This window comes from Trachemys scripta, chromosome 8 (genome assembly GCF_013100865.1).
Source record: "Trachemys scripta elegans isolate TJP31775 chromosome 8, CAS_Tse_1.0, whole genome shotgun sequence".
NCBI classification, from domain to species: Eukaryota; Metazoa; Chordata; order Testudines; family Emydidae; genus Trachemys; species Trachemys scripta.
The window spans coordinates 27,504,492-27,531,797 of NC_048305.1; the positions used below are offsets into that span (position 1 = coordinate 27,504,492).

At 37.6% G+C, this 27,306-nt stretch overlaps 1 protein-coding gene across 1 annotated transcript in view; it reads left to right on the forward strand.

Moving 5' to 3' along the window:
* LOC117881325 (teneurin-2-like) overlaps positions 1-27,306 on the forward strand; it is a 219,016-nt gene that overhangs the window by 23,821 nt on the left and 167,889 nt on the right. The window lies entirely within an intron of this gene.

Sequence of the window (27,306 nt, forward strand, 5' to 3'; positions counted from 1 at the left end):
GACATGGATTCACACAAAGTCCTCCTCTCGACATAGCACCGTCTACACTGGGGTTAGGGTCAGTATAACTACATCACTTAGGGGTGTGGATTTCCACACCCCTGAGCTATGTAGTTATACTGACATAAATTTGTGTGTAGACCTGGGCTTAGATATTTTCCTTTAAGGGAATAAAATAGTCTGCTTCTCAGTGACGACTAGTTATCGATCCCTGATGTACTCCCTGAGCTGTAACTTTCAGAATTGCCAGTTCCAAGAGATGTCACTGAGTGTATGGGGAATAGTCTTGGCCCTGACCAGGAGGTTATGTGCCTTGCTAGTCTGTTCCCAGCAACTGCTGATCCCCAGCTGCTAGGTTACCTTCAGCTGCCAATATACTAGGATGGGCCCAGTATATTGTCTACTAAGAGAACCAGGAGTTTGCATTTGTTTTCAAGGTTTAAGACCATTTTTGTTCTTTGTTTTCAGTTCAAATGTACCTCTCTCTTTTCCTCTGCTGTTCAGGCTTTGTACATCCTTTTGCCTTTGCAATTGACCTGTAGTCTTAAAAGCCTATTTTAGGATGCAGTAAGCCAGTAATGCAGCTCAAATTCTGAAGAGCACTAGAATAAATGGAGTTAGACATTCGGTTTTGGCCTGTACACCTCTACTGCACAAACACAGTAACAAATGCCTGCAGATAAATCAATTTAAGGGGCAGAGTTCATCTTTTTGATTTTTTATGATAGGGAATTATTATAATTAAATACAATTTTGGTAATGATTTGTCATCTTTAGTGCAATATATATGCTGAGCAATTGTACCTTAAATTCTTCTGTATTTTCTTGTTTGAAAAATGCATTTAAATTTAGAAAAAGGAGAAAAAATAAAGTTCAATTTATTGTCAAAGCTGGTAACTTAATCTTTCGTGGCTAAATTGAATCTTTTGAGATTATACTTTATCATATACTATCCTAAAGTCAGGGATGTTTGGCAAACAGACAGTAAGTGGAACTGATATTTGTTGAACCAGCATTCAGAATTACCAAAAATAAGGCTTTTTTTAATCATGATTTTTCAAATAATGTTTTTGTAAGAATTTGATGAAGTTAAGAGCCTAATAAAATCATGAGACAAAGTCATAGGCCCGTCCTGGATCCTGCAATTAGCTCTAGACAGACAAATCGCTGCAGAATTCAGTGGGGTCCTACGTGGATGCAGGGGTCCACCCACACAGAAGCAGTGGCAAAATCAGGACTGTAGTTTGGAATGGCACTGTGTATACATTTCCGTACAGTTGTCAACGTACCTGAGTCCTGACCTAGAGTACTGCTGCTCTTCCAGTACTGGGGTCATCTGTCAGTAGTACTGATTTGTCAAATCTCTTTTGAGCAGAAGTGCAACAAGTTTTAGTACGCTTCATCCAACTGTTTCTTATCTTAGTGTCTCAGGACTTTTAGCCCCCAATACTTTTGATCTGAAGAGTTTGGTTTTACTATTTTGGTATACCTCCCGGCATGACCCAGTATACCTGGCTGCACCACCAAAATGTGCATTGGTTTTGTGATGTGAATAGAGATGAGAGTGAGATTACTTAACACATATTTCACTTGTAGCTTACATTAGAAATTGAATCCAGTTCTCCAGTGATGAAAGTCTAGTATGTTAATCCACTGCTCTCTCCAGGCACCTCTTTCATCATATTTTCATTCTGAATACAAGAATCACACACTGCAAATTTGGTAGATGCATAATATAGGCTGTCTAAACTTCACTCTCTTTACATATTTTACATATGAATTCTTCTTTAATTGCTACAATATTTTATTTTGCTCCGTTACTGCTATATTTTTTCATACAGCTGTAGCACTCATCTTGTCATCTTATTTTTAGTCTATAGACAAAAAGAATGAGGCTATCAAAAATAGCCCGAATCAAGGTGAATTTCACCTGGTTGTAGATTCAGTCACAAACTCTAAACATATGGCTTTATTATGGAAAGGTCTGCCAAGTTCAACAATTCTGGTCTGAACAGAAAGCAAACTCTTTCTCTGCCCCTTTCGATAGGTTCTTACACCACACTCCTCGCCATAAAGGTTGAGTGCCTGTGTTCCAGGGATTCATTTGTGTTAAAGCCATGAAAAACTCAGATATCTTTTGGTTCTTTTATATAAATATTCTTAATGTAAAAACTGAGGGAATAAAAGTTGAGAAAACATATAATATATTTGCCAACTGAATGTTCCTCGACATTTTCTGGGAGGAATCAGCTGTTCCTTACAAGGGTTACCATCGCTTAAAAAGAAAGTTTTTTTTTAAAAAAAAGTCTTTTTGTGAAAGAAAGTCAAAATAAGCATTCATTTAATTAGTTTTACAGAGGAAGAAAATTATAGGAAAAAAGAGTTGAAGCTAGAAAAACATTATGGTTTTAAATTAAATTCTCAATGAGAATTAGGTTGTTGATAAATTGAACAAAAGCAACTGGCTGTGGTAGATTCAGAAAGCAATTTGTATGCAGTTTATCAGCGTTAAATAGCTTTAGTACAAACACTATTTTTTTTTATCCAACATATTTTGAAGAGAGAATTATGAATGCATTTGAATTCAGTAGTTTGAGAACCTTTAGCTAGGAGTCAATACATCATCACCTGGAAAAGGGACTTCATACTGTCCATTCATTTTCCAACAATGGAAGCGTCGCTTATAAAACCATTAAAACATAACCTTAAAATTAACATGATGAACCTACAAGGAATAATTAAGCTGACAGAAAACAAATGGACTTGTGAAAGGAAAGGACTTAGAATGCAAGCTTCAAAAATACCCACTAATGAATAATTATTTTAATGAGAGTGTATGATCCTGGAGTAGATCACATTAGCTAACACTAATATAATATAGTTGTTGGATATTAATGACACATACGCTTAGTTCCCATTTTAAATCTCTGTTGAAAGAAAGACTGAGTGATCATATGTCCAGGTACAGTGTCTTTACTTCCCTTTTCATAGGGGAGACCTACCTGAGAGTACTGGAAAAGTCATGCAATCTTTCCACCATAGATTCCTGGGAATACTGTCTTTGGGGATAGAGTCTGTTGGTCTGGGTGATGTATTCAGTAGCCATTGTGCAGCCAAGTTGCCTTCACTACCACGGAATGTGTGGGCAGGTTATCAGAAGATATCTCTTCCCACCCAGGTATAGGCCAAAGATGTCTCACTAGCCTATTGTTTTCTCTATGGTTCAGTGCAGACACATACTATGAAGCGCTGCTCTGCTGTACACAGGGGATGCAGAGTGATGCATACATGATGTATGCCATAGAATATAACCATTTCTCTCTCCCAATTTATGTCTGTCAGTGATACCAGATGAATCACTGATGTCAAAATCTAGAGACTTCCAGTGTCAATGACTTAAAAAGGGATATTTGCATTTGCCCTGGAGGGCTAAAATTAAGTGAACCAAAATCTTGGAGAGAGAGAAAATTAAAGTCATTTGAGTGACCAAATGACTTGATGTGATCATTCAGGAAGGAAGGAGTTTCCTTGGATGATGTGGAGTTCTTGGAATCATTGTCGATAAGTCTCTGTAAATATATGCTCTATGTGCAGTGGCAGTCAAAAAAAAGCTAACATAATGTTAGGCACCATTAAGAAAGAGAGAGATGATAAGACAGTAAATGTCATAATGCCACTACATACATCCATGGTGTGCTCACATCTTGAATACTGTGTACAGTTCTGTTCGCCCCTCAAAAAATATATTTTAGAAATGGAAAAGGTACAGAGAAGTGCAACAAAATGATTAAGTGTATGGAACAGACTCCATATGAGGAGAGATTAAAAAGACTGGGACTTTTCAGCTTGGAAAAGAAATGACTGAGGAGGGGTATGATAGAGATCTTTAAAATCATGAATGGTATAGAGAAAGTCAATAAAGAAGTGTTATTCACATAACACAAGAACCAAGGGTTTCCCAACAAAATTAATAGGCAGCAGGTGTAAAACAAACCAAAGGAAATACTTCACACAACGCAGAGTCAAGCTCTGGAACTCTTTGCCAGGGGATGTTGTGAAGTCCAAAATTATACTGGATTCAAAAAAAAGAATTGGATAAGTTCTTGGAAGATAGATCCATCAATGGCTATTAGCCAAGATGGTGATAGATGCAACCCTGTGCTCTGGGTGTTCTCTAAACCTCTGACTGGACAATGGGATGGATCACTTTATAATTGCTCTGTTCTGTTCATTCCCTTTGAAGGAACAGGCATTGGTCACTGTCGGAAAACGGGTCACTGGGCTAGCGGGACCATTGGTCTGACCCAGTATGGCCATTTTTATGTTCTTATGACAGCAGAAGCAATTTTTGTCCACCCAAAAATACAATTACAAATACAAAATATTTAATACTTAATAATAAATTTGAAATAATAACTGACCAGATTTAAGCAGTCATTGCTCTAAATAATTGCTTGAGGAGTAACCATATTAATTTGAAATTGACAAGAAATAGGCAGTTGATATGGTTAAACTTCCACTAATAGTTATATATTAGTAAAAGTTTGAGGTAGCTATTAGGTGGTATTCAATACACTCAACTGAATTTTTTTATTATTTAATCCAATTTTTTTTAAAGAGAGGTATGGTTTTATTTAACTTTGGTACATAGGTTTTAGAGAAATAAGCATTTCCCATATTAATAAAGTGGTTTTATTTAGTTATGTTATTGTTTTGTGTTTGTGTGTGTGTGTGCACTCAAATTCTAGGATTCTTGCATAAATATGACATGGAAGCTTGCTATGTTAAACAAATGTGATTTGGAATCACTGAGGGGCAATAAGCAAGAGGCAATAAAAGGAGCCATTTTTCAGTCACTTTTCCAACTATGTTCCACTATATCCAGTGAAAGAAAATTAGAAGAAAAACTGTTGAAACTATAAAAATATGGTATTGTATATTGTGTAGAGTTGGTCGCATGCCCAACTCATATTATTATCAGGATGATACTTATAGAATTAAATTCTTAATTATTTTAAACTTACTTTAAAATGTCATGCTGTTACCTCCAAATTTTGTTTGTAGAACACTAAGCATCTATTTTGTCTCACTTAAAATATGCCACATAGAAGATATGTTTGGATTTACAAATAATTAAATCAGGGATTTAACATATATTAATATTGTCAGTATTTCCCTTCCAGTCTTAGGTCAGCTCTCACATAGAGCCTGCTGCAAGATTAGGGCCTTGTTGATAGTTAAGGAAGAAAAAAAAATTAGTGAACATTAGCTAATTAGGTATCGTTATCTCTTTTCCTTTTTAACAGAGCATTGGAGAACATAAGGCACAATTTTGCTTGCAGTTGCTTCTGTACAGTATTTTTGACTACAGTGTGTTTGATTGTGTGTAACTACAAGAAGAATTTGGACCTGAGGGTGAGATTTTCAAAAGTACCTAAGGCAGTTAGGGTGCCAACTCCCATTGAAAATCCCTCATGCATTTTCAAATATTGTACTGTGAATGCCTAATTAAAGGCAACTTTATCTCACTATATGTGAATTTAAGCAAACTTCAGATTAGGGTATAATTTTTTTTTCTCTCTAACACCTAATATTCAGTAGTCTACTCTTCCGAATAAGCAAAAAAATATTCTTCACATACAGAAGCCTAAAATGTGGTACATTCCCCAAAATGAAGACATTTGTAAATTGACTGTAAATGCTACCTAAATTTAAGGTAATTAATTATGGCACTAAATAAATTTCAAGATCACCATACCTAAGGAATTAACATGGCTTTTAATTAATATATTGTTGACTGTCTAGTTGTGGGAGATATAAAGCCTAAGAATTAGGGCTGTTAAATTATTAAAAAAAAATATCATGATAAATCGTGCAATTAAAAAAATTAATTGCGATGAATCTCATTGTTAATAATAGTATACCATTTATTTAAATATGTTTGGATGTTTTCTACATTTAAAATATATTGATTTCAATTACAACACAGAATACAAAGTGTACAGTGCTTACTTAATATTTATTTTTGATTACAAATATTTGCACTGTAAAAACCAAAAGAAATAGTATTTTCAATTCACCTAATATAAGTACTGTAGTGCAAACTCTTTATCATGAAAGTTGAACTTACAAATGTTGAATTATGTACAAAAAAATAACTGCATTCAAATATAAAACAATGTGAAACTTTAGAGCAGAGATTGGCAACCTTTGGCACGCGGCTCGCCAGGGAAATCCACTGGCGGGCCGGAATGGTTTGTTTACCTGCAGCATCCACAGGTTCAGCTGATCACAGCTCCCACTGGCCGTGGTTCGCCATTCCAGGCCAATGGGGGCTGCGGGAAGTGGCGGCCAGCACATCCCTTGGCCTGTGCCACTTCCCGCAGCCCCCATTTGCCTGGAACGGCGAACCACGGCCAATGGAAGCTGCGATTGGCCGAACCTGCAGATGCTGCAGGTAAATAAATTGTCCCGGCCCGCCAGTGGATTTCCCTTATGGGTCGTGTGCCAAAGGTTGCCGATCCCTGCTTTAGAGCCTACCAGTCCACTCAGTCCTATTTCAGCCAATTGCTCAGACAAACAAGTTTGGTTTCATTTTCAGGAGATAATGGTGCCCACTTCTTGTTTACAATGTCACCTGAAAGTAAGAAAAGGCGTTCACATGGCACTGTTGTAACCGGATTCGCATGATATTTATGTGCCAGATGCACTAAAGATTCATGTGTCCCTTCATGCTTCAAGCACCATTCCAGAGGACATGCATCCATGCTGATGACGGGTTCTGCTCTATAACGATCCAAAGCAGAGCAGACCGATGCATGTTCATTTTCATCGTCTGAGTTAGATGCCACCAGCAGAAGGTTGATTTTCTTTTTTTGGTGGTTCATGTTCTGTAGTTTCCACATCTGAGTGTTGCTCTTTTAAGACTTCTGAAAGCAATCTCCACACCTTGTCCCTCTCAGATTTTTGACAGCACTTCAGATTCTTAAACCTTGGGTTGAGGGCTGTTGCTATTTTTAGAAATTTCACATTGGTACCTTCTTTGCATTTTGTCAAATCTGCTGTGGAAGTGTTCTTAAAACGAACATGTGCTGGGTCATCATCCGAGACTGCTACAACATGAAATACATGGCAGAATGCAGGTAAAACAGAGCAGGGGACGTACAATTCTCCCCAAGGTGTTCAGTCACAATTAACACATTTTTTTAATGAGTATCATCAGCATGGAAGCATGTCCTCTGGAATGGTGGCTGAAGCATGAAGGGGCATACGAATGTTTAGTATATCTGGCACGTAAATACCTTTCAACGCCAGCTACAAAAGTGCCATGCAAAGGCCTGTTCTCACTTTCAGGTGACATTGTAAATAAGAAGCAGGCAGCAATATCTCCCATAAATGTAAACAAACTTGTTTGTCTTAGCGATTGGCTGAACAAGAAGTAGGACTGAGTGGACTGGTAGGCTCTGAAGCTTTATATTGTTTTGTTTTTGAGTGCGGTTATGGATAGAGATTGCACTACAGTTCTTGTATGAGTTGAATTGAAAAATACTATACTTTTATGATTTTTACAGTTCAAATATTTGTATTATAAATAATATAAAGTGAGCACTGTACACTTTATTCTGTGTTGTAAAAGAAATCAATAAAGTTGAAAACGTAGAAAAACATCAAAAAATATGTAATACATTTCAATTGGTATTCTGTTGTTTAACAGTGCGATTAATTGCGATTTTTTAATCACAGTTAACTTTTTTGATTTAATTGCGTGAGTTAACTCCGATTAATTGACAACCCTATTTAGAATATTTGTAAAATTAGTGGTTCATGGATTAAAATGTAAGATTTGGTAATTTTGTTTAGTGCTCCCACAAAACACAAGATTTAAATTTAGTGCATCTTAGGGTATTGAATTTAGGAGACTAAATCCTTATAAAAATGTGAATTGCTATAAATGCTGAGGTCTTCTAATACCTTAAATGTCTCAGTGAAGTTAAGTCAGAAGAGAAGGCTAGTTAGCAAAATGAAAAAGATCTACCCTCCTTATTAAGTCCATCCTGATTCTCTTCTGGGGAGAGTAATATTTGTCTTTTGATGTAAACTGTACCAGCTTGTTAACTTTGTTAACAGCAGAAGATTATGAAGTGACCTGGTAATTTTCCCTCTAAAGATAGAGAAAAGGGGTGAGAGCTAAGTACATTTTCCTGCATTTTAAGTATGCTATAAGCCACATTTTCAGGCTGTTGTTATCACTTTAACTAGTCAACATTGAGCTAAAATTAAACAGAAATTGAAAACAACAAAGAGTCTGGTGGCACCTTAAAGACTAACAGATTTATTTGGGCATAAGCTTTCGTGAGTAAAAACCTCACTTCTTCGGATGCATCCGAAGAAGTGAGGTTTTTACTCACGAAAGCTTATGCCCAAATAAATCTGTTAGTCTTTAAGGTGCCACCAGACTCTTTGTTGTTTTCAATTTCTGTTTAATTTTAGCTCAATGTTGACTAGTTAAAGTGATAACAACAGCCTGAAAATGTGGCTTATAGCATACTTAAAATGCAGGAAAATGTACTTAGCTCTCACCCCTTTTCTCTATCTTTAGAGGGAAAATTACCAGGTCACTTCATAATCTTCTGCTGTTAACAAAGTTAACAAGCTGGTACAGTTTACATCAAAAGACAAATATTACTCTCCCCAGAAGAGAATCAGGATGGACTTAATAAGGAGGGTAGATCTTTTTCATTTTGCTAACTAGCCTTCTCTTCTGACTTAACTTCACTGAGACATTTAAGGTATTAGAAGACCTCAGCATTTNTAAAAACCTCACTTCTTCGGATGCATCCGAAGAAGTGAGGTTTTTACTCACGAAAGCTTATGCCCAAATAAATCTGTTAGTCTTTAAGGTGCCACCAGACTCTTTGTTGTTTTTGTAGATACAGACTAACACGGCTACCCCCTGATACTTGACAGAAATTGAAAAGACACTAATGCACAGGGTGTAGGAATTTTGTCTAAGAGCAGTAAACATTCCCCTGCACTGTACTTTTTCATAATCCTGCTTTAGGAGATAAACAATTTGAGGGTTTCATTGAGGGTTACTATACTGGGGTTCAATGTAATTAAGACTCAAGCCACAGGGATATTACAGAATGAAACAACAGCAAACAACATGAGGATGGAATGTGTTTAAAAATATTTAAGCTCTACCCTTATGTTCATGCCAAAAAGAATAAATAACATGGAGATAATACATCTACCTATTAGTGTGTGAAGTTTAGAAAATTAATTTATACTCACAAAAATAATTTCTGAAGGCACAGAATATTGTTGAAGATTTTCTATTAATCAAATGGATATATAATTTGAGCTGAAATGGTCCTTCCATTTAAAAAAAATTGTATATTGGCAATACATTTGCAAGGGATATCCTAGAGGTTTTTGCTGTATTGAGAAGAACTCTGACCTTATAAAGACTCCCTATCCTATAGAGACTTATCCATATACTCTGAGGACCCCATTGTACTAGGTGCCGTACAAACACAGAATAAAAAGATAGTTCCTGCCCCAAGGAACTTACAATTGAAGTTTTCCCATTGAATCAATGGGAATAATCACAATGCATAATGATAAACATATGTGGAAGTCTTTGCAGGATTGGGACCTGTAAGTATGTGCTCATGTCAGTAAAATCACGCATACTTAAAGTGTTTGCAGGATAAGAGCCCAATATGGAAAAATCAAAAGCACCTCTATAAACATAACAGTAAACATAACCTGGGGCCGATTTTGTTCAACATCTTTATTAATGATCTGGATGATGGGATAGATTGCAAGCAAGTTTGTGGATGACACGAAACTGGGGGGAGAGGTAGATATGCTGGAGGGTAGGGATAGGGTCCAGAGTGACCAAGACAAATTGGAGGATTGGGCCAAAATAAATCTGATGAGGTTCAACAAGGACAAGTGCAGAGTCCTGCAGTTAGGACGGAAGAATCCCATGTACTGCTACAGGCTGGGAACCGACTGGCTAAGCAGCAGTTCTGCAGAAAAGGATCTGGGGATTACAGTGGACGAGAAGCTGGATATGAGTCAGCAGTGTGCCCTTGTTGCCAAGAAGGCTAACGGCATATTGGGCTGCATTAGTAGGAGCATTGCCAGCAGATCGAGAGAAGTGATTATTCCCCTCTATTTGGCACTGGTGAGGCCACACCTGAAGTACTGCATCCAGTTTTGGTCCCTCCACTACAGAAGGGATGTGGACAAATTGGAGAGAGTCCAGCAAAGGGCAACGAAAATGACCAGGAGGCTGGGGCACCTGACTTACGAGGAGGGGCTGAGGGAACTGGGCATGTCTGCAGAAGAGACGAGTGAGGAGGGATTTGATAGCAGCCTTCAACTACCTGAAGGGGGGTTCCAAAGAGGATGGAGCTCGGCGGTTCTCAGTGGTGGCCCATGACAGAACAAGGAGCAGTGGTCTCAAGTTGCTGTGGGGGAGGTCTAGGTTGGATATTAGGAAACACTATTTCACTAGGAGGGTGGTGAAGCACTGGAATGGGTTACCTAACTTAACTTCCATCCTTAGAGGTTTTTAAGGCCCGACTTGACAAAGCCCTGGCTGGGATGATTTAGTTGGGGTTGGTCCTGCTTTGAACAGGGGGTTGGACTAGATGAGGTCTCTTCCAACCCTAATCTTCTATGATTCTATTATTCTAATTGTTACGATATTCCATGTATATTTATTTCAATATAAATACTCAAATAAATAAATAAATATATGGACCTCAAAAAGTTGGAAGTCAGTGGAACTACTCAAGTGAGAAAACGTATTCACATTTTTAACTAGTTGTGTGATTGGGGCCATAGGATATTAAATGAAAAAAAGATGATAAATGTATTTCAGAGTGACATTAAACTGTTATGTAGTAATTTGTTATGTCAACCCTGGATCTGAAATGATTTTGTGTATCAAGCATTTGTTCAGATATAATGACATATCTTGAACCAATCAGTTGCTATTGCCAGTGGCACTTAGTTCATGTTAGCATTCTGTGGAGCCATCAGATGATTCACTACTTTCATCAAGTGGATTAATCTATGACATAAAAAATTAAAAAAAAATACTTGTACATTTCTCAAAGCTGTGTTCTAAAAGTAAGAGTCCATTTTCATTGCAGGATTTTTCCACTGAGTAAGTGACCTTGATATTCATAGGCTCCCTCATCATTCATTCCAGATGCATAGCTCTCACAGTACACAACAATGAGACATGTTGTAGAGAGAGGATCGAAAGACAGTACAATCATAATGCCATACTTGTGGGCTGGGAACATCTGGATTCTCATTTAATTTTGGGGTAGATCTCCCATGGAAATTTGAACTTCTGGAACTGGATGCCAGATAATTGTAAAGCAATTGTTATCAGCCAGAGCTGTGACATGATTATTAGAAGGTAAAACATTTCTTCTGGAAATAAATCAATGAACCTACCGTTATTTTCTGTTTGGAACTGATGATGATGATGATGATTGATGATAATAAGTTAAAATAATAATTAATAATAAACATATTGTTTTTGTTATGTACCAGTGGTATGCTCATCTTTTTGGAGATACTGGGGAAAATTCTGACCCTATTGAGGTCAATGGCAAAACACCCGATGACTTCAGTGGAACTGGAATGTCAATCGGAAACTACACCTTCTAGCGAAATCTTTGGTTCATTATTATCAGCCTTTTAGTTTGGAGTGTAATGTCTTCGTTTTTTGTTTAGTTTTGCAGTTTTTTTGTAACTTTTTACTCGAGTGTAAATTTGCTTTAGTTTTACTGTATTTTACTGTATATTTTTATGCTGGTGTCTCTCTCAAGAAGAAAGGCTTTATTCTTGCGGGTTTTTTGCACTGTTGATTTCCCTGGAATTCTGATTTAGAGAAAAATCAGGAGCCAGATATTTTTCGCTTGATGGTAATGAGATGGGCATTGACTAAATAGTCGCTAATAGCAGATGTTGAGTACTGTAAGTTTTAATCACAGAGCTGAAGTATGATGAGTTCCTGACATTTTGAAAAGATATTAGAACAAACTCTCAGCTGATTAGTTTTAGTGTATAAGAGCAATGTATAATGTACTTGTGCAATTGAAGCAAACTTACCAATTGCTACGTATACAGACTCGGTGCTGAGAAGATTATGCTGCCCTCTTTAAATTACTATTCCTTCAAGCCCCCCAGCACAGCTAGGGAACTCCAGAAGGGATTGTACATTTCACAGGTCATTGGCACAGAGAGAGAAAGTGAGAATGACTCTCTAGGCCAGTGGTTAGTGTACTCCCCTGCAAGTAGGGAGGGGGATGCTTGGGTTCCAGTGCCAGCTCCAATTAGTATTTAATTATTTATACAAAGTGGAACAGCTTCAACAGGAGAGAGGGAGACAGCCCTGACTCAGAATAGGAAATAGCTTGGTTGTTAGGGCACTGACTTGTGAGGGGGCACAACTGGGCTCAAGTCCCTGTAGATTAATATCTAATATGTTCTTTATCTGAGGACTGTATATTAAATTTATTTTTGAAACAGGGAGCTGGAATAGGAGCATGGATTGATACCTTGGTCTCCCACATCCCAGGTGAGTGTGCTAACCACTGGGCTAATGGTTGTAAGTGTGGAAGTGCACCCACCTCCTCTGGTTTTGTGAATGAGATCCAGTTTTGTGCCTCGTGCCCATAATATCAAAATGTTTCATTCCAATAATATCTAAATGATTTATTTTCATGTTTCCATTTTTTTTTCTTTTTTCCTTCTGATCAAAACAATTAACTGAACTGTACCAAATTCCCAGAATGTTTCAGTTGGCCCTATTCCCTTTTTTTTTTGGAGAAAAAAGTTTTGGCAGAAAATTTTTGCCCTGTGCTAGTTAACAACTTTTCAAAAACTGCCCCCACTTTTATAGTGGCACCAAGAGGGAACTGGTGCCTTACTCAGTTCCACACAATGAAATGCGAGATTGTTTAAATGTTAATATTATTATGCCCAGATAGCATTTGCCTTTTTTCTTTTTAAAATATTTTTTTAAAAGAGGGGGGAAATTAAAAAGAAGCCCACATAAGTATGCACAGTTAAGTTCCAAAAGACTAAAGAAATACAAACTACATTCAACAGTGCAGTGCGTTTGACAATGCAGCTGACCGTATAGATTCTATAAATTTGTATATTATACAGGAATTTTTGGCTATGTTGGTAATCCTGTATGTTCAACAACATAAATTAAAATATATCAGCAAAAAATGGGGAAATATTATATAAGTGTATATAGCAAAATTAATGTTACTGCTGGTATGGTTTTCATTTGTGTGTCATTTTGGCCTGCCATAGTAGGAATTCTGTTATAATGCCTTTAACAGCCTATCCGAGTAGGTGTCATGCTTTTGCCATCTCTGAACAAGCTCTTGACTACAGGATCAATATCTGGCCAAAAGTATTTATTGTTGAACTTACTCACCTGGGTTCTGATTCAAAAAGGTTACTTAAATATGTGCTTAACATTAAGTATATACTTACGTCCCATTGATTTAGTGTGCTTTCCTGAACAGTGCTGCTTTCCTAAATTGGAGCTCTATTACTGTAGGAAGCGCTTAATTTTTGCATTTCTAGATTTAAAAATAAATAAGATATGCAGCTGTGATCAAGAATCAGTGAATAATTTGTGAGTTTGTAAGGACAGATGAGAAACGTTTGACTGATGGCTTTTCTAACCAATAATGGTATCTTATAAGATTATTAATGCCTTTATGTTATAATGAATAAAGTTATATTATTTAAGATCTGTCAGTCTAGTAATTTCCAGTACACAGTCAAACTTCTGACTAATAGTGTGGCAGCGCCAAGTGGATAGTTTCAAAGCAGCAGTGTTGTAAGCAAGCTGAATTGAAAGAATAAACAACAATTAACCCCCCAAACGATGTCCCTGTTTCAGCCTCTCACAAGACACTGTCAACTTGATTTTAAAAAAATGATTACTGTAATTATTGATAGTGCATTGTTAAGCAGCATATCCTTTGTGTGTATGTTGGAGATTTTTTAAGAGCAGGTTAGACAAACACCTGCCAGGAATGGTCTAGATAATACTAAATCCTCCCACGAGTGCAGGGGACTGGACTAGATTACCTCATGAGGTCCCTTCCAGTTTAATGATTCTGTGATTATGCATATAGTGTTTAGCAGACTGGTTAGTGTATTCCTCTCGGTCTTGCTTTTGCTACAACAGAGGAAATAATCCCAGTTGTCTTGTTTTGTTTTTAATATCCGATGTATTTCTGATTTTTTCATGAATCAAGATTTTCAACACTCATTGCTTCTAAAACCTCTCACTGGGGCGGGGATAAGAGATCATTTTCACACTGAAGAGAAGATTTGTTTACTGGCTCTTGGACAGTTCTCCCATAAGGACCTGGGATCACCTGCCTAAGCAGATCCCACTCCTGTGGATTATTGAATGAGTTTGGTATATTAATGCAGCTTTGATTGGTCCTGCTCTGAGAAAACCTGTGAGAGTTAGTTGTTTAGCACCAAGGATAGTTTTCCTTCATACCCTACACTTCAGATGGATCAAAGAAGAGTCTGAATGTTATGTGCCTCAGCAGTTATCCCCTCTTCGTTATGCTGCTAGAAATCTAGATCATGGTACTATATTGGTTTCACTTCTGATTTACACCTGTATAAATGAGAGGAGAATATATACCACTGTCTTCTAAGCAGCAAAACATAGGCTGTCAAGCTGTAAAGATGCCTCAGGTCCTTGGGGTCTGAAAGGCATTCCATTGCTTCCAGTGCCTCTTTATAGAACAAGGTGTGCATGCTTCAATTCACAGATCTGGAAGGATGTCTTATAACATAAAACAAGATTTGATGTATTTCTGACTTTGAATGTTTCTAAGTAGTCCATACCCCGATGAGTTCCATGAGCAACAGCTATAGGGTAGGCACATTGTCTACTATTAAGAGTGGAAAAGGCAATCCATTTCAAGTGAATGCATTTCTCTCATGAAGGTCTTCCAGATGCCACAATAACAAACATGCCACAATTAGAACATTCCTTGTTCACCAGCATCCTCATGGTGTTGTCAAAGTACTGGCTACAGGGGATTCTTTTCTCAGCAAGACATTTTTCAGGAATGTCATATAGGAAATTAGCAGACCACTGGTGATTCAAGTTCAACCACGGTATAAATTAATTCAGTGGTTTAGTATTAGGTGACTGGTTTCAGAATAATGATTCTCGGGCCCTGAAAATCTCTGATGCTTCTTGATCTGAGTCTAAAATATAGAGGAGTTGCAAGAAGATGAGAATCATTTTGCACTGTTAATTAGAACCCTGTATGCCCATCAAGGACATGTAAAATCTCTTGTGTTCTGTTCTTTGTTTGCCTGTTGCCAGGTCTTGCTGTTCTTATTTAATTATTTAGAGTCGCGGGACCAGATCTTTGGGTTGCATAAATAGAGCTATGCAGATTTACACCGGCTGAAGATCTGATGCCTCAGTATTAGATTTGAACATGGGCCATTCTGATTTTTCTACAATTACTAAGAAAAGAGTTTGTATTTGAAAAACATTGGAAGATCTTGATATTGTCTGGGTGGAGAACTCTTCTGCGATGTTATTGCTACTGAGTTTTTTCATGTTAAGATAGTTCTGATTTAGCATAGATATTAGAGAAGAATAACAATCTAACTGCAATAAACACTGATACTCCCAACAGATTTTTCACTCTAAGAGGTTAACAGACCTCTCTGTGTTGAGCCAGCTCATTGAAAGATATGTGCTGTTCCACCATGGGCTTCCAAGACGGTTAGCCCAGCAGAATCTGAAATTAAAGAATTTCAGACCTACCTTAATGAATATCTTCTGGTCAGGAAAAGCTGTTTTCCTACAGTAAATAGATGAAAGTCAGTAGTCTCAATGTGCTCCTCCATTTCAGGGTTTGAAACTTCTACTTCCCAGAGATGAAGACATTTTTCTTCTTTAAAAGATTGTTGGGAAAATGCAGCCTTTGATTTTAACGTATACACTTCCTAAAGTCTTAGACCCTCTCATTGGGAAGACTGCATTTTTTCACAGGTGTGCTCTCATACAAATATTTCAGGCTGGGGAGAAAACTTATTATCAGATAAAAGAGTCTGCAGCATAACATACTTCTCCATGACGTTGGAAAGGGTGATACAACATGTAATAATATAATACAGAGAAAAGAAGGGAGAGGAGCTTTTCGCAAAAGCCAAAGCGAAGAGAGAACCCAAATGGAGGAGAGGGAAGTGAGAGTTAACACAATACAAACCTTGAAATGGGTAAAGAGCAATACAGAATACAATCAGTCTTTCTTCCTGCTGTTTTATCTTTAAGACACATTGTATCTTAACTTGCTGAAAGACAGAAACCCTTACATCTGTTTTTACTATAAAGAATCTAAATACAAAAAAAAAAAAAGAAAAGAAATCAATTTACCTTCAATGAAAGATTAGCCTGAAGGTTTAATTGGAAATATGACTATATTTTTTGTCAAGTTTAGTATTGCCATTATAACATCATTGTTTAGTGAGATAAATATTAATGTTAGCTTTGCTACTGTGTTTTCTGTCTCTTACAGGTTTAAATCACACCCAAAGCATAATTTATGTATGTATCTATCTACATATGCACAAACACAAACAGAACTTGAGCCATGAGACCATTCAAGTTCAGATGACCATACACTATTTTATTAAAGTGATGTGTTTGTCCCTTCCCTATTAAAATGACTTTTGAAAGAGGCATCCTGCTTAAAGATTACTTCTCTGGTAGGAACATATGGTAACATTTTATATTCAAATAACCTAATCTTCTAAAGGAAATGAAAGTATCCGAGTGTACTCATTAAGAAATAAATTAATTCATCATTTTCATATTCATCATCAATCATCACTCACTTGTGTCCAGTTTTCAGTTAAGATTCTCTTAACAAAAATATTTTTGTCCTTTACTGAAAGGATGGATGATGAATTTTCATGTTGTTTCAAGTTCTGATGGTAGCTGAGCTGGCACAGCTTCCAGAGATCCAAATTCTGCTTGGATTTGTAATCTCATTGACATGGCGGGGTTGCATGAGTTGTAATTCAGGCAGAATTTCATGCAGGATGTCCTGTTTTGGTAGTGTTAAGTATAGCTAAACTATACTGCAGGGCATACACATGTGATCAAAGTAAGAAAAGTTACTTATTTTCAAGGTGCATATTTATGTAATTAGAAAAAAGGATCATTTCACTTAGAATTTTCACTAATTGTTATGACTAGGTGTAAAGGTTACCATTAATTAAACTTAAGCTAAACTTTTAAATATCAAATACTTTTCATTTATGTAAACAGTATAAAGCTTTTTTCTGAAACCAATTTCTGAGAAAGCATCTCTCTTGGTAGATATAACTACTCTAAACAGCAATAATAAAGAAAATAAAGTATGTGGTTTGTTTTTTTCCCAGAGATTGTACAGGCTTGTTTTCTGACTTTTTTTAAGGATTTGGACTAATATGCACTCTGAAAAAGGAATGACTAATATGTTGGTATCCATTTAAATTTCTGTTAAGAATAAGAATGCATGAAAATGATTAACCCAGCCTAGGTTCCTATAACATGAAGATGATCACGGTCTGCCATCACGCTGTTAAAATGATGCATAAGCCTACCAGCATTCTCAAATGATCGAGTATTATTGCAGCCTCTTAAAAGTTGGGCACTGAGATAATTTGGCTGGTTTTGGAGGAAGAATGTACCATAACCCCTGTGGTTCAACTTTCATTGAATAAATATGGCATGCTGCTGTTTTTGTTCTCCTTGTGTTTGGAAGAGCAATTAATGTGTCAAAAAAGAAGCATCACAAAATGTTCTGACTCTTTTCTTCAGCAAAAATTGTAAAACTACATTGAATCTGTTTTTAAAGTTATTGCCCAACACTTCAGGGTGATATATCCAAAACATGAGATGTAGTCTGTCTCTCACACACTTTACTGAAAGGTATCGTAATCTTTCTGTGAGTGTTATAACAACTAACAACATTATGGTACATCTATATGTATATTAAAGAAACTACCATTCTTTTAGCACTTTTACTCAAGATATTACCAGTACATACTGTATATGCTACAAAAATATCTTTATACAAAGTTTTTATTGCATATATCACGTTAATGTAGCTTTGGTGAGAGGTTTGCAAGTATTTGTTTAATTGAATATAACTAACTATAACAACAGGAGTTTACAATGGTAAAAAAAGGGGGGAATTTAGAGTTATTTGTGTCATTTTATATGTATATTTGTTTTGTATCCAGTTATTGGAGGAACCCTAGAAGACAGGGTGGCATTACATGATATGTACTGAGAATATTATCATTTATATGTATTGGGTTGTTTTAAAAGTGCTCTTATGCCCTGGAGATAAGATCAATATAAATGCTTGGAAGATAGATGAGATTACAAGCATAACTATAGAGCTGGGCAAAACACTTCATTTAAAAAAAACTGTGGAAAACAAAAATACAAATATTTTTGTTTAAAAATTGGAAAAAAAACCTCACCCTAAAATGAGTAGGTATTCCTACAGTGTGCTACTGGGAGGTACGGATGGCTTCACTAATACTAATATATAATACTTATGATACCTAGCATTTATATTGCATTTTCTCTGTGTACATTTTAAAGTGATAGGCTTATTCAAACTATTGATGTCGAATTTTAACTAAGCATTCTTCCAGGTACTTACAGACAATTGAAAAATATCCCCATTATGTTATGATGTGGATGCTTCACAATCCCTTAGGATAGCACTCTGTGCTTCTTGCACTGCACCCAACCTGCTCTAGAGGGTTGACTTGCTCCTTTGGGAGAACCAGAAGAGATTGTGATTTTGTAGTGGGTGTCAGATAGAGACCACTCTAACAGCCAGGAGCAACTTACTCCATTATAATTAACTCTACTTTCTTGTGTTAATTTCTGTATATATTACAGGGTACTAGAGGTGAGCAGATAAGATTTTGCTTTTAATTTCAGTACATTTGCTCATGTCTGGGAGATGTGTGGTAATGAGTTATGTGCAAATTTTTATTTTATGTATATATATTATTTTCCCTACAAGGTACTCTGTGCACCAGGGTGCTGGTGTTTTGGCTTCTCTATTTGTTCAGTATTCAATTCTCCTGAGTAAATGAACCCATTAACATCCTGATGAGTTTTTGCAGATGAACTACTTCTGCTTGGGTTTCCAGTATGCACAGGAAGATTTCTCCATTTGATCTTATGAGGGTGCGGTTGTGGAAGTCTTAATGCACATCAGACACTCAATTCAGTGATAGAGCTTTTATCAGCATATAGAATGGATCACAGGACTTTTTACAGGACATTTTGGGGAAGCCACTGTAGCTCAGCACAGCCTACTTAAGCAAATGATTCGGATGCTGTCATTTTTTCTGTCTCAAATGCTATATTTTCCAAATGCTCTAATGTTGTACCACCATTGCACCTTTTCAAGAGATAGGTTAAGGGTCAAATTCTGGATACCAATGTGCAAAGACTAATACAATAAATTTCAGTGACAAAAAGTATGTTGTAGAATTCAACGCACTATCATTCCGTTTCAAAAGTCCTGAGACAAAAAAACATGCAGGAGATTTAGAACAAATACTTGTGTTACAGACTTGTGCTTGAAAATGGTTAAAGGGTATGTAAGCTGGGGGAGCCCCACTCATTTCCATTCAAACGCCACACTTGCTGTAGTGTCAAAAAGTTACTTGTCCTGGGGTTTGGCTTTATTAACAAGGGGTAGCATTTGCATCTCCCTGACTCTGCTCACATTGAAACCAATGATAAAACTCCCACCCAACAAGAATATTTAAAAAATAACATCACATAAACTCGCCTCTAAATCTTGAGAGGCTTGGCTGCTTTGGGGGCTCATTTTCTAACTGAAGCTTTTTTTATGACTTGGCTGCTGCTAGACTGCCTTTCCTGAGCATCTGAATCAGACCGTAGCATCAGCTTAGAGGATAACTCCCACTTTCCCTTGTTCATAGTGGAGTCTAATGAGCCACATATGTACCAGTGAATCATTGGGACTTATTGTACATCTCTCTGTAGAAGTCCAGCACCCACGAACATGGGGAAACATAAGAATCTCGCTGTCCTATTACAGGGACATGCAGTAGGTTGTGTAAAACAGAGTTCCATTCTTTCTGTTGGCTGTAGTAAACATCCCTCATATTACAAGCTTTGTAAGGCTTGATGCCTGACAGTTACATGGTTTCAAAGTGTTGTCAATTGTAGGAATTAGTAACAATTTTGTTTCAAACCAGAAAAAATAATCCCTTTCTGTTCCTTTTTTTGAGGACAGAGATCACAATTAACAATTTCCTGAAAGTGTCTAGCTGTATGGAAAAAATCCCTATAACAGAATATATCAGTTTTGTATAATGTGTCTAGTAGAGTCCCTTCTTGCCACCCCAGGGTCTGCTTTTTGCACAAGTTAGCCTGTAGTGGCATACATAATGGGAAAGCAGGTTCGTTAGGATTTTCTAATAAATGCATATTGCTAATTTACATGTATGTTTTCAACCATAGCAATAATTTCTCCAGTTTATGTTTCTGACAATGATTTGGAAACTGTGACAAACTCACTCTAGCATAAAATCAATACAAAGCAGCTTTCTGTATTGTGAAATAGAAGGGCAAGGTTTCTTTATGCTCTAAATGAGAATGAACAATGATTTGCTTCTTTATGTGGATACTTGTGTTTATATTGTCTAGACCAGACTCAGCTTGCCAATATCAATATGTTAATTGAAAGTTAAGTGATAATGGATGAGGAGCAAGGATATTTCTATGGCAGTACAATTTCTGCAGAAGATTAGTGCATTAGTAGTCCGTTCTTTGAGATCTGAACTTAGTTAAGCCAATTCACAGGTCAGACGCTTAGTCTATATAGTGCATTATTATTATTGTACATGGGTACAATATGTGATGTAAAGTTCGAAATTACATACATTTACAAACTTACACTTTATAGCAAGATTATAATAAGACACAAACTGCAACTATAAAATGTTATCCATATTTTAAAATGCAAAGTATTGAGCATATCCAGTTGAAGGGGAGCATATACCATAAAGTTCATGTGCCAATTGGGGTTTGCATACCTTAGTTGTGTGCCCCCATCTTTGAAAATGTGTTCCTGCAATAAAACAATTTCACGGCACATTAAGAGCTCAAATGGAGGTGTCATTTCACCTCAACCATTGTTTGTATTTTGTACTTTATTTCTATTATTGTCAGTTTTAACTGTAGAAGCCCCAGGAATCATGGATAGGTGTTTTGAAGAAATCAAAATATATAAAACAATGCAATTTCTTAAGGAATTCAGATTAATGAGATACTCTGTGGACTGTGGACTGCCCTGAGGCAGGGCTAGAAATCCAAGACTTCACAGATTCTTCTCTGTTCCCTAGTCAAGAGTCCATTATGGCTGTGCATTATGGCTGAGCATCTGTACAGCCCCTCCTTGTCCTCAGTACCCCGCATAGGTATTCTGGTTTTGCAGTAGGAAAGGATTTGCTTCTCAATTCTTAGGTGATAAGGATTGTCTGGCTATACCAAAAGAAGGACAGGAGACATTTGACATGGGTTTAATCAAGCTGCAACTTTATTATTAGATGTCTGGGACTACATGGCAGATAAAAGTGTACAGTGCAGGTAACCCCATGTTTTCTGTAATTACCTGGGGGCTTTTACTAGCCTCCCCCTCATTTTTCCTCCAAGTCTGTCCAGCAAATTTATTACTGGTATTGTCAGGACTTTACCATCCACCCCCCTCGTAGGAGGGCTAAGGTGGGCTATAAGAATGGGGGGGAGGTTGACACCCTGCTGTACCAATCATAGGAGTCCCCAACCGCACCCCGTTTGTTCCTTTAATGAACACCGCTTTTTAAGTCCTTTTCCAAGCCATTTATCTGGTCACTGTATACCTTTCCACAAGGAGGTGTCAGCGATTAGCTTGGCTGCCTCCCCCCCCCAAACCCAGTCGGATTCCCAGACATCTTTTATTGCTCCCCCTTCTAAATTGGCCAAAACAAATGGGCTTCCAGGCTTTACAGGGGAACCCCATCCTCCTTGAATAATTTGGTGCCCCGGGGTGACCAAATTGCTGAGCTTCTGAAGACTCCAAGGGATTTGGCCACCTCCCAGTTAGAATCTGTCGAGCCTTGTCCACCTGGGTAGTGCTCTACGGCTCTCAGCAAGACCATGCGTGAATGCATGTCTGACAACAGGGATCTGCATCAAGTCCCGTCTTGTTCTGGCAGTAATTGAACTCCTTTACACATTCCCAAATAGTGTTCTCTAATGTGTGCCACATCATGTCAGTGACTGCTGATGGGCCCCTCAGTGCATAGAAGTGGCATGAGCTGGTCAAATAACATGCTTCTCCTTCTATGCCAACACAGTCTTGCCCAGTCCTGGACCCCGGTTGCCAACCCTTTAGGCCACTAGGACATCCACCTATGCGCATAAGAAAACCAATCCTGTGCCCACCGATCCACAGCACCTTGTTCATAGCTGGTCTGCCCACATCTGGAATGGAATGATAGCCCATTAATGGCAACTGACCACCCGAAGTTGCACACTGTATTGTATGCTTCCCAATGCCAATGCCCAATTGTCAGAATTGTCTGTGCCCCTGTTCCCCGCTGCAACACTGCTGTTGTGGCCCCTGATTGCGAATTACTGAGCAACCCTTGAGTGAAGAGTGTTGTGTGGATATGGTTAGCTCTTTAGCCCCACTGACAAATGTAATAGCCGGGGGGTGATTCCAAGATTGTTGAGGACGCCAGTTGACGGTTGCCTGTGACCCTGTGTTCTGCAGCACCTGCTGCTCTGTAGTGGACCATTCAGTGACCAGTGACTTGTCCCATAGCTCTGCCATCTGTAAGGAGGCAGTAGATAACCATCTGGCCCCCAAGTTCCATGTAGGTACCAGAATTTACTCAAGTTCTTGGCTGGCTCCTGGTGCCAACTTCTGAAACCTGTTATGCAAAAGTGAAGCAAAGCATCTGCTATGCCAGTATAAACCCAGGAAAGGCAATAAAGTAATGGAGATTATCCTGGAGCCTATTTGAGGACCAAGCCCCAGGAGATAAACCTGCAAATGTTGTGCAGGCCATGGTGTAAAGGGCCCTGCTACCTCACCTTCAACTGATTCCTCTAGAATCCCTCCCCCCTTTTTTAAACCACTAAGCCCCAACCACACCTATGACTTTTAATATGTTTTGCTTGACTGCACTTTCCATACCCCATCCACACGCATAATGGTTTTGTGTAACTGTGTATTATTTATAGTCCCCATGAACAGAATCCTAAACCCACAGGAATGTGCCCCCATCTGCTTTATAAAGGCACTGACAACCTTCACATCTCCAGCTGAACTGGAAATGGTGCTCTTCCCAACCTGCGGGTGGCACTTAATTTAACACCTATGCTGGTTCCCCTTGTGACCCAGACTGCTCCATGTAAAAGGGAAGCTCCAGGCCCAGGGCTGCACCTTTTAAATCCCTGCATTCCTAGGGGATGAGTCAGCCATTTGCAGCAGTTTTCATCTTTCTCCTCCCCCGGAAGCCATAAAGCACTGTTCCTTTCTTTCAGTCATCCAGCCAAACACCCCCCTGTTTAAAGATGCAGGGCAGTCATTAGTGGGAACAGCTGCCTTGAAAAGCTGTTTCCAGTTTTGCCTCCCTGGATCTTTTTTACTCATGTGCCAAGGTTTTCATACTTCTTTGCCTCTACCTTCTAGAGGGGAACCATCACAGCGTCAGTTGCTGAACTGTGTTTTGAGTGCAAGCAGCTCTTGCTGGGGAAGAAAATTAGACATGAACCTGAGGAAAGGGGAGGAGGAAAACTTCTCATGCCTAGTAACCAGTGATGGCTGTAGGTCAGTGTTTTAGGTGAGGCACTGTAACTGCATATCTGCATAACTGAAAATGAAATTCACCCCTTTCTGTACAAAACCTGAGAAAACAGGCTTTGGAAGATGAATACCACAGGAACCATGGGACTATGGTTCATCTTCCTCACCTGTGTTTAGAGCAAAAAAGGATAATTTAAAATTTGTGGACACCAATTTTCTTTTAAAAAAAATTATGAAAATATTTATTTGCAGTGTTGTAACTGTGTTGGCCCCACAATATAAGATAGGCAAGGTAGATGAGGTCATATGTTTTATTGGACCAACTTCTGTTGGTGGAAAGGACAAGTTTTCAAGTTTCACAGAGCCCTGAAGAAGAGCTATATGAAGCTGAAAACTTGTCCCTTTCACCATTAGAAGTTGGTCCAATAAAAGATATTACCTCACTTACCTTGTCTCTTTTAAAATATTTAGTTCAGAGAAACAAGAAATAGTCGGCCAGCTCTCACTCTGTTCCTCTTACTGCCAAATCAAGGAAAACCAAAAAAAAAAAAAAAAAAGAATGGAATTACTGATACAGACTGTTCCTGAGACTATCTCGGGGATGTGACTCCCAATATTTTAGACACAGAGGTTCTTTTTATACCTTACGGGACTTCGTGATTAAAACCAAGCAAAATAATCACAATTATTATCCATGGCTATTGTATTATTAAAGAAAGGGAGAAAACCCGTTAAATAAAACAATGCTAATGACAGAACACAAATAATAAACTTGTTACTTCCATTACAATATCTTCTGCATACCTCTTTGGGGAGAGCTTTTAGTGGTGATTACACCTTTGACAATGGACCACCTCTGGGGGCGTTCTTTGTTCAATAAGTTAAGACCAAAGTATATTGTTTCCCAAATGTATGTGAGTGTAGCTTACTATCTCATAGATACTGAAGCTCTTTAGGATTGGTCAAAAGAATTTGTTTAAGAGAAGGTGTATTTTGCTGGCTATTGTTAATAACCGGACTTTTTATAATTGGACAAAGTAATCAATCTTAAGTAAATCTTGTGAAATTGAAGAAAATATTAAAATCAGTTATTTAGAATAAGCCATCTACGTCACTGCCCTGAACTGTTTTGAGACTGGCAGTAACAAATATTATGGATTTTAAATCCAGTTACATCCCACTGTTTATCAACGTTGAGTTTCAGTTTCCTCCAGAAATAAATCATCTAACCATTTGGAAATAAACAGGAGAAATTGTTAGTATCTTAAGTTACAACAGTATTTCCATATCCCAGTAAAATTAATACAAGAGCTTCATATCTACTACTTTGGCAGTGTTTTAGTTAACTTTCTCTCACCAGTCCATTTTGAAGACTTGGGGAGGTTTTCCTTTTGTTTGTTTCTTCGCGTCTTCTCTGTTCTTCTTAGCTGTCTGTAGTAGCTTGTTTGGAGATCTAGTCAGGATGAGTTGTGGAGTACTTGTGGTTAAAGCAGGGTAATAGTGTGTGTCTGAAGGGTGCTCACTTCAGAGGTTTGAATAACCTTCTCCTTATTTTCATGAAATTATTGGAAAATATACCTCTTCCAGACTTGTTTAGATTCAAAGGTGGTTGCTGTCACCCTGTCATTGACACAGAATCTTTAAGGGTTGTCCTTTGCAGCCTCTTCATCTTATGAAAATGTAGTTGGTTCGTGTGTGTGTAATTATATATATATATATAAAATTAGGGTTGTAATTATTTCTTGACAATTATATTTCCTTTGTTTTTGTGGTGGGAGAGTCTTAGAACATCTTTAAGTTTTAGAGTTTTACCCCTTTTTTTTATTCAATCCATTTTCTGAGATATCCCTTCAATTTTATCGGCATTCAGCAGGATATGAAATTCTATTTTCAAAAAAATCCAAACACTCCTGTCTTTTATAGTTAATGCTTAGCATAGTTAAGTTTGAGTTTTAATTTAAGATTGTTTAGTTTTCAAAACAGTCTTTTAAAAATTAAATAAGTCTTGGAATGGCATTAGCTTAAATAGTTATTAAATAAGGTATTGATTCTTCATAACAATTTTTGGAAAAATATTTTTTCTTTTCTTTCTGAGTTGGGTGATGGATTTGCTTAAGAACTGCCAGTAATTAATTACTGTAATTCTCCATTAATATAAATATTCTATACTTAAATGCCTTCTTACATTAGTAATTAGTTTTGCAAGGTCATAAGATTCCATGTTGGTACATAAAGCATTTTACCATTTACATAGCAGTGATATTAAAAAATTATATTAGGAACTCTCTGTTTAGTTAATATATTTGCAAGTAGGTATTTCAAAATGGTGTTTGACATTTCAACATTTTAAAAAAGTAAATAAAAGGTTTTAAACATTTCCAAGTACACATTTTTCCTAGAGGTTTTTCTGAATTAAGTTTTTAGAGTAATTATTCATTTCAACTGGGATATTTCTAGAATTCTTTCTGTGGGTTTACATAGAAGTTCTTCTTGGGATGGTCAAAAATCCCACTTTACCTAGATGTATTTCTCTGCTAACACCACCATACATTCCTTTTCGCAATCAGGTCATTTCCTAAAACATTAATGTTTTACGTTGTTTATTTTCATGAGATAAAGATTATTTTTGTATCAAACTGATATTTTATACAAGAGGAAGGCTTCCTGGTCTAGACACGACAAATTTTTGGTTTGTCTTTTGACTGAAGCTTCTTGGAATTGCAATCTGAAGGTTACAGCAACTATACTTCTATTGAATATTTTGCATAAAGCAGAAATTTCAGTAACCCATAAATCCTTTAAACATATCAAAAAAGAAAATAATATAAATTTAAAGCAAGATAAATTTTAAAATGCAGCTTTTCTGAGTTTGTATAACACTCTTAGGGATAAAAAACAGTTTTTATGTCTAAAGAAGAGTGATCTTGCTGACATTTGCTTGTCTCCAAGGTGACAGAAGCAGAAACTTCCTGGAATTTCTTTAATTAGCTTGAACATTTTGGAACATAACTTATTAGGGTTACCATTCGTCCGGATTCCCCCGGACATGTCCGGCTTTTTCGGGTTAAAAATAGCGTCCGGGTGGAATTTGTCAATGTCCGGACTTCCCCTCCTCCCCCCTCCCATGCAGAGCGTGCGCGCGCTTACAAAGCAGCGGTGCTCCAAAAGCCAGAGCCAGAGCCCTGCTTGCACTTCCCCCTCCTCCCTCCTGAAACTTGACACCACTCCCCTCCTCTCCCTCCCTCCCTGCACTCACAGATCGCCGGCTGTTCGACTGGAGCTCCGAGCCTGCTCCCCTCCCCCGCTGTCGAGCGCGCTGCTCTGCAGCACAGTAAGGGGGCCGGGGGGC